The sequence below is a fragment of the Lates calcarifer genome, linkage group LG5 (genome assembly GCF_001640805.2).
Source record: "Lates calcarifer isolate ASB-BC8 linkage group LG5, TLL_Latcal_v3, whole genome shotgun sequence".
In the NCBI taxonomy this organism is placed as follows: domain Eukaryota; kingdom Metazoa; phylum Chordata; class Actinopteri; family Centropomidae; genus Lates; species Lates calcarifer.
In genome coordinates this window covers 26,156,251-26,165,788 of record NC_066837.1, presented here as the reverse complement: position 1 = coordinate 26,165,788, position 9,538 = coordinate 26,156,251, and positions in this window count along the sequence as shown.

Genomic DNA, 9,538 nt, shown 5'->3' with positions numbered 1-9,538 from the left:
ACATAAACCCTCAAGCAAAAGTAATCTAAAACCAGAGTTTAATTGGTTGTTCAGTTAATTTGGATTATCTGTTTCTATTTTCTGCATAAATAGCTAATTTGATATATGCTTTGTTTTTAACATGTTTAACTGAACCTTTTCTTACTCTCCTGCAGATATCTGCACAGAGATGAAGCTGGACTTCCTCAGCACACTCAGCCTCAGTGACATCAGAATCTGTGTGACAGATGAAGACAACACTGGAAGAGCAGAAGAAGACAAAAATGGAGGAGATGAGGAAGGAGGAGGCAAAGAAACATTGTTCCAGCTCAGAAAAAGATCTCGCAAGCGTCGTTCCTTCATGGAAACTGATTATACCTCTATGGTGTCATATCCAGAACCAGATCCAGAATCAAAGCAGGACCTGGGTTCCAACAGGTTTCATAAAAACCTTTTGGCAGAAGCCAGTGATGCTCAGATGCTGAGTTCAGATCCTGAACCTTCAGAGCAAACCCAGAATCCAAGCCCTACTGTCTCCTCCCTGACTCACTCTGAAGGGGGAGCCGGCTCAGCTTGAGTCAAAACCCATCCTGTCAAAAGCCCGCTCCCACGGACCAGGCTCTCCTCGTTTTGGGTCTCATGAACAGACTAGAGACCCACAGCCCGCTTCCAGGACCAGGAAGCAAGAAATGGAGATGGAACCTGACGCAATGGAGTCTAAATCAGTCACAGATCTGGTAAAGGCTGCATCTCCTACCATTACTGTTTGTACGCTGCCGGGTGGATCCAGATGGGAAGGAGAGTGCTGATAGGAGGGTGATGGAAAGGAGGAAGGAGAGGGACAAGAGGAGATGGATGAGGAGAAAGAGGAGGAAGAGAAGGAAGAGACAACAGGTGTGTCAGGGAACAGGCCATTTACTAGTCATATGTTTTTACCAGAGATTGCTGAGGAGGAAAGAAAGGGGAAAGACACAGGAGAAGAGAGGATAGAAGGAGTGAGAGGGTACAGTTCACAGAGACCACTTATAGGTGCTGAAACACAGTCAGAAGCCAACACACTGCCTACATGTTTGATAGATATGAACACAAAAGGTAGTAGTAATGGCTTTTTGGGATCTCATTTAATCACCCAAGAGTTAAACTCATATGTAGAGGAAAATATGCTTGAAGGTGTGTGTGACAAGTCAAGCCCACTGTCATACTCACCACCACCCCCTCCACCCTCATCCCCTCTACCTCCAATACCAGCTTCTCCACAAATCCCAAAGCGACTGTTTGGTGAGGGAGGAAGAGGGAAGCAAAAACATGGAAACCTTGACCAAACTGTCTTTCATCTCCTTCCAAGGAGATGCCACTTAGCAAACAAAATCACACTAACAAAGCACAATTACATTTAGAAGTCACAACCAGTGTTAATGAAGATGAAGCTATTGGTGTTTTAGTTCCACCCATGGACTACTAGTGATGAAGTTACTGACAGCACCAAATCTGACAATGTTTTCGATGATGATGAGGTGAGTAATTCCTTAAATTTCTGGTTCAAGTGACAAGAAAGATGACTGGAATTTGGCTACAAAGCTTAGCATCAGATCTAATTCAGCCACAGCAGGTAAAGGAGAGTCACAAATTAGTATTAAGTCTGTAACCAACACTGAAGTTCACACAAGAATTCATTCAGTTAATTCTGATTATACTCGTGCTATAAACTCTATCACAGCAAAGCTTGGAGCTGCAACCAGCATCACATCTCCAACATTTAATTCAGGTACTAAAAGCGAGGTGACACATGAAAAATGCATCATACTCAAATCAAAATGTAGCTATACCCAGCAGTGATTCCACCGTGTCAAGTGTTGAGGCTAAAGATAGTTTAGTTAGTCAAAAGCTTAGTGAAGACTAACATGGCCACCATCTGTGATCTCTCCAAAGAGCCTCCTTCTCCAACTCACTTCCTCTTCCAGACCTGTTCCCCCAGCATCATGGGCAGATTATCTGCCTCGACACTTAGGGGGAAGATTCAAAAGTTACCCCTTTATTTATCACGCTCCCAGGAAACCCTTCACCAAGCTGAGGCGGAGAATGTAGCCAGAGTCCTGCTGAGGACAACAGTAGCAACAACGTTGAGATTACCATCCAAGTTACAGACGTTGATGATGTCACACAAACTATAGATTTTGAAATGGGCACAACTATAGAAACATTGGATTCGGATGATTCAGATACAACATTTACAGGATCAGAGGTGGATGGGGAGTTTTTTGTGGAAACAACCTCAGCAAAGAGTTTTCATTCAAGTTCAGAAGTCAAGGAAGTAAACTCTCCACTTCCTGTCCAGACTGAACCCAAACACCAACATCGAAAGCTTGTGTGTTCTGAACCTATTAAGAACTCACCAGGACCAGTAACGGAGCCTCCAACCTCCATATTAAACCGCCTCCAAAGAGATACTTCGGGCCTAACGATGGACACTCCTGGCCCTATAAAAGATTCTCCAGAACCAAATATGGTCACTACCTCAGGTGAGGACATTCCAGGTTACAAGATGAGCATCCATCACCTTCCATTCCCCCTCCGATAGTAGTGACCACACAGAATTTAAATAGGCCAGGACTTCCTTTTCATAATCAGACAGTGAGGCGGACCAGTAGTGACAGGCCTTTGATGGGTCTTTGTAGGCCTTCAGAGCAGAATTCAGACTCACCAAAAATACTTTCCTCGGGCTGCAGAGTGTTTACAATCTGTGAAGATCCATCTCAAACCAAGACACCAGTCGAGGTTGGGACTACCCCACCCTTGAAGCCTGAGTTTGGCTGCAGTTCTGTGCTAGCATCTGGATGCGAGTCTATTGTGGAGGGGGTACAGGTACCATTGGATGCTTGTGGTTGCCCAACAGTCTACACCAACTGCTTCAGTGGTGGGGACAGCTTTGACGACGAGCTTACAGTCTACGAGTTCTCTTGCCGCACACAGAGCAGTGGTGTGACTCAGACTTCAGGAGCAGTTCTTCCTCTCATCACCTCTCCACCTGTCCCCTCCTTTCTCTCCACCTCCTCCACCCACTCTCCCTCCTTTCCACGCTCCATCCTCTTCTCCTCCTCTACCTCTGAGCTCAGCCCTCTCCTCTCACCGCTGTCCGACGCCTCTGACTGTTTCCTGTCTCAAACACACAAGGACACCATCAATCGGTTAGGTCAGCAGCGCTACCCGGAACCCCCAACAGGTTTCCAAGTACTCCGCGTAGATGTGGATCAGCTCCTGTCAATTCTAGAAAGTAGCGGTAGTGATCGTTCTATGGAAGGTCTTGGAGGTCGCCACCCAAGGGACACCTGCCCAGCTCACTTTACAGAGAACAAGCGGGTGCTCCAGATAGAGGCCCGGCGGCTGATGTCAGGCTGCCAGAAGGTGGTGGGGATTGGACAGAGCCCAGAAGAAATGCTCCACTCCCTGGCAGACAGTTTCCGGACCCTGGTGGAATTGGCTGGCATATGCCTTTGGTTCTCTGGTTGTGACAGGTGTGACCGAAGGAACGCAGAGGCAGTTGCAGGTCTTGCAGATGTGGCCCGCTCATTCAGGGACTTCTGTCTGGCAGCAGAGCGAGCCAGCAGCAAGCGCAGCTGCCAGGACCTGAGCACCAAGCTGCTCGCCAAACAGTGCACTGCGCTCACTGCCTCCGTCTTCTGCCTCACTCAGCTGTTCCGCACCCTCACTGCACTATGAGCAGTCTACAGCCTCTGAAGATTTTGAAATGACCTTCAAGCAACCTGTGGTGTGTAACCTCAGATATATGGGGTCACCAGTGAGCCCACAGCTGCGATGTGGGGAAAAGTGTGACCTGAGACAGTCAGTGTGTTTAGAAAGGGCAGTAAAGCAGGAGATGAGGTTAACTGGGAGCTGCACGACAGTTCAAATGATCACAAAAATTCTCAATATCATAGAGCCAGTTTGCACTTTTGTGCAATTAATAGGGCAGAGATTGTTGAGGTGCATGTGGTGACTGACTATATGCTGTGCACGTACTGTAGCCCACAAACCAGTCAGGCAACAACCAGGCTATAGAGTGGTGCAAGCTGCAAGAGCAGAATCTGCTTGCATTCCAGTATTGAGGAACTGATGTACTTGAATGTATTCTATGTTGTCTATTATATTTATTAATTTATTATTTTATCTAATTGATGAGTTATTACAATGTATCTGAGCAAGCAAGGAATGTAAAGAAAAGGATGGAGGAAATTTGTAAATGTTTACAGGCGTACCTTTAGACAAAGGGTGCTGTGTGAGAGTAGTGGGCCTTTTACACACATACACAAGCACACACACTCATATACAGAAAGTGAATCAATCTTTGATAGATCCATTCATACACAGGCCTTTTGTTTGACTGTTGGATCGTGTTAACTTTTTTTGTCCTCTGGTCTTCTGATAAGAAACACTGCAGTTTACTGATGCTTATATACTGTGTCTTTATATTCTCCAGGCTGTCAGCAAGGACTTCTTTGAATGTTACTGTTTACAAAACCAAAAACTACAGAGAGAAATGATTTGATTAAATCACAAAAATCAAGTCTGAAGTTTGCTATTTTATAATTCTAGTAGCAGAATGCTGATGTATGCGCATCATATGACTTTCTAAAAGAATAATTTGAATGAGGTGCAATCCTTTAGACATTCAGTTTGCTGTTATTTTGCACAGACATTTGGTATGATTTATCTAATTATAATACATTTGCTAGCTTTTCTCTCATTGGTTTGTCATCACTTGCTTTCTCCACCTCCAGTTGAAACACTTAACCCTCCAGTGCATGGTGATGTGGCTGTCAACCACTAAGTAAAGATAGTCCAAACAGTGCAGGAATCCCATATGCAGCATTGTTGGCTATCTGTATGTTTTTGTAAGCCTTTGATTGACATACTGAGTGGGAGGGTGTCAGAAAACATCCGCCAGACTGATCCAATCATTGGTTGACAGCCTCTCGTCAGAGTTTTTGAACTCAATGAGAATAAGACACATTGATCACAAAACCATGTACAACACTGATTTACCTAAAGCTTATTGCTGTGAATAAGCTGTTGTGTTGGAGCATTTTCACTTGGAATGTTCACACTGTTTCACACTGGATCTGCATGTTCACTGGAGAAACTAAAGTTATCAGAATTAATTTCACCATTACAGTACTGGGAACACAACATATTGCAAACAGTGTTTCTATTTATACTTATAATGGCAATTGAAACTCTTTTATTTGTTAACTTGTAGTGTTTCATTCCCTTTCGTTGTAAGAGAATATAATTGCCTGTACTTTATTCCCAATTTCCTGCAGAAACTGAATTACTTTTACCACAACATCCATGTGGAAATTGCCCCCAAACAAATGATGTAAAATCTTTTTTAAAAGCATCATCTGTGCTCATGAAGCATGCTGTAATAAGCCATAAAATGCATTGTTGTTTCATCAGGGATTTTATCTGTGAATGACTGAATGATGACATCTGCTCTTGCTTTGTAATGCTCAACTGTCACCATTAAAAACAATGTCAAGATTTTCTTTTTAGGGATCCCTTTATTGCTCATCTACTTGTACCTTCTTTGCTCATTAAGCCAAAGAGCCACAGGTTCACTCACAGTCAATGTCAATTGTAAATGAACAACCAGAGAGTCTTAACACCTCATACAGAACTGGAAAACCTTTAATTACACAGTGATTGGTTCACGGTTGTTAATGAAATGTCACAGGCAGTGTCCAACCAACTTAAGTTTTGAGAAGAAAAATTAGAGCAAAATTAGACAAATTTAGATTATCCTACAACATACAACATGTAGTGTTAAAAAGTATTATCCTGGCAGTATGTGGTATAAAATATACATGTGTCATGCGATGATAAACTAGAGCCAGTAGAACAGTTGTCACAGGAAGAAAAACCCACTGAAGGTGGTGCACATGAGGGTCATGGTAAATCATTAAAACATCCATCACATCACATTTCTCCAGCTTTAGTAAGGCTGCAGTTGTTACATAATGCTCTACACACTTGGAACTGTGAAAAAGCAATCTCTTCTTATGGATGCACTGAATGATTTTAACCACTAGAGGGAAGAAACATTTAAAAAACAAACTGTTTCTGTGTCAGTGCCTTACTGGATAATAATCAGTATTTGTTTATCCAAACAAAAACAGCCTCTGCATTTGTTATATGTGGCAGCTCAACCTGAAATGAATGAGAAGTCCTCAGGAAAAAAAGAAAATCTGAATTTCTACAATTTCATGAAACAGGAGAAAATTCATATGCTGGTGAAGATCATGCAATATGGTTAAAAGGCTCTGCAACAGCTTCTAAATGGACCTTCAGGTAAGGTTGTTTTGTCCAACTACTGAGTGTTTACAGTTCACAGATGGTGGATTTGAAACCAGAGTCTTTTTGTAAGGTGACACTGTGTACAACCACAGAGGAATCTGGACATGCACCTGTTTTATGTGTTCAGGCTGTGTGTTGTGTAAGAGTGTACAAGCACTACTGCAGCTTATTCTGAGTAGTCTATTAGTTGTGACCTGGGGAATATTCAAGTGTTCTTTACCCTCTGTATTTAGCAGATACAGATATAAAATACATTGCGTATTTCAAGTTTTCCAGTATTTGCGGTTTTGTGGCTTTTAGGCCACAGGAGTGCTGGGCACCATAATTGAATATATCAGTTGTATGGAGTGTATGGAGGCAGCAGGCATACAGCCTTCAGGGTGAGCTTGAGAGCCAAATCAAGTCAAGACAAGGTGTCACAGAAGGAGCACAAAACTTGAGGGAAGAACAGGATGCTCTCCTTCAACAGATGGTGCAGGAGATCAAACTGGTGCAGAAAGACACTGCTGAGAAAGAACCAGCTGAAAACTCAGCTCAATGACCAGCTCTCACGCAACCTTAAGCTCTCCACGGAGCTCAAGGCTGAGAGAGAAGAGAAGCAGAAGTACGAAGAGAAAAAGGAGGATAAGCCTGCAGATAAGGATGAGAAAGAAACATCCAAGCAGCAGGAGTCTCTCTCTGATACTCTCCCTGATTCCAAACCTGAGGAGATTGAAACGTCTGAGATGAGGGCAAGCAACGCTTCAGCCTGGAAGAGAGCTCACCACTTTCTGGGCCTGAGGAAACCAAAGAGGTGGAAGAAGTCAGCGGTGCCTGCATCCACCAGCTGCACCTGAGCTGACCTTCCCTCCCTCACCCACTGTAAGGAAACTGACCTTGACCATGACCATGACCTTTTCATCGCAGACTCTCCAACAGCTTGTAAGGGGAGGAATGAGGGGACAGGTATTCATTTGGTTGTGATCTGCATTCTCACCGCTATATGCCACTAAATCCTATGTTCAATTAGCGATATAAGTCAAAATATTGAGTTAATCATTTTTAATTAATTTAATTCATTCATTATAATTTTGATCTAGTGTCTCCTCATTTTGATTTAACCATGTGTTGTTGTTTTGGTTTTTCATGGTAGAAATGGGCCTTCACAGACTGATCTGTCAGTCATCACCATAAACATTTACCAGCCTTCCAGTTACAGTGTCTGCTGAAGTGGAAGAGGTTCTAAGTAGACCCTACTAACTATTAACATGACAGTGTCAGCAAAAACAACAGTCAAAGAGGTGATCTGAGCCTTAACAGTAGGTGAACCAGCTTCTTCTGTTCATGACAGCTGTAGCTCTTGCCTCAGGCTGGCCTTCATCCAGCTGGACTACAGGAATGAACTAAAATAAATATCCAGACTTGTGGGACTGGTGGTAAGACAGAGCTGGAGCACCACTGTGCTTTTATTTATCTTGCACCCTCTGTATGTATTCAAATAAGCTATACATGTACAGTATTTAGGGTGGCACAGTGGTGCAATGGTTAGCACTGTCGCCTCACAGTAAGAAAGTTCTGAGCCCTGGCTCTCTCCACACACAGTCCAAAGACATGGAAGTTAGGTTAACTGGTGACTTTAATTGTCTGTACATGTGAATGTGAGTGTGAGTGCTTGTTTGTCTATACATGTTGGCCCTGCGATGGACTGGCAGTCTCCCCTGGCCCAGTGTCAGCTGGGCTAGGCTCCAGCGAACCCTAACAGATAAGCGGTATAGCTAATGAATGAATGAATATACAGTATTTACCTGTGATTGACATACACATATACATAATATGTCATTATTTGAGTTAGCTTGTAGCTAACCTGGCATCACGCTTTTATTTGCCATTGGCCTTTGGGATTAACAAATCATGCCACCTACTTTCCTATCTATCATACAGAGCCTTGCAGGTGTCATGGAGGGAGAAAGACACAAATTCATGCACACAAGTTAGTTGAGTTTATATTTAAAATTGTCTATATAAAATTCATTGCAAAGACAGAGATGTTTTTTGGATGAATGTATCTGGTCTATCTATGAATATTGTAGTGAAAACAAACAAGGGTATTGTATTTGTTCCTACTTGCCAGGCAATTTCCCAGCTGATGATCATTTTTATCATCAGTATGGTCAGCACAGTGTTCTGTGGTCATCTGGTCATCAGGTTGGGAATGGCCTTAGTGCAGGAAACATAGAGCAAGCCAAGCAATTTTCCCAGGCTCCCATCATGTTGCTTATTACATACACAGTGTGTGCAGTTAATGTGCATGTTGATGTTTAATGTACAGGAAAACACTAACTAACACACCAACTGAAACACCCCTTGTGCAGGAGCTCAGTGTTAATGCCAAAGGGTCTCTCTTAAACTTCCAGACCCGAATCACAACCAGACCCAGATCAGTACCACTGCATCCAGTTGTCAGAGTGCTGGGGAGGATCACACATACCAGGAGGTGCATGGTCCAAACCAGAATCAATTCACTACCACTGTAGTTGGAGACATTCTCTCAGTAACACAGCTGATTATGACTGTGGCCTGACACTGCTGCTCATGGTCCTCATTTTAGTTGCTGGAATCTTTGCCAACAACGTATTCATCAGACTTGAAATGAATCTGGCAGGCAGACTGATGTGTGTCAGGTTAGAGGCTGATTTACATTTATGCCATACTGACAAATTATGAAACTTTATTTATTGGTGCCTCTGGTAATAGGGGACAATAGTGTTCCAGTACTTCATTATGTATGAATTTAGGTCCACTGTTAGCTCTAACAACTCACATGAAGTTAACAGTATGATGGTAATTTATAGACTACTACTTTCTTCTGTGTTTCTGAACTAGTGCTCTCAGTTTTCTATCCTCTTGTCTTGCCACTATTGCTCTCCTTAGCTGCACTGTTCTCCTCAGATGTCATGTCATGACTGACTGAAGTCTGTCCTTGCAAATACAAATGAAAATCACATTTGAAATGCAAACAAATAGGAAAAAGCAGGTTGGATTTTCTTGAAATGTGTGAGATAACAAATAATAAAGATACGTGATAAAAGGTGTCTGTGTGTAGCCCACACGTGTTGTAGTCTACTTTTAACTATATTTGTAATTTTATCTATATTTATGGTCAAAAGTAGACTACTGATAAATATCTGACAAAATAAGCTACATTAACGAGAAGGATAGTTCATCCTGT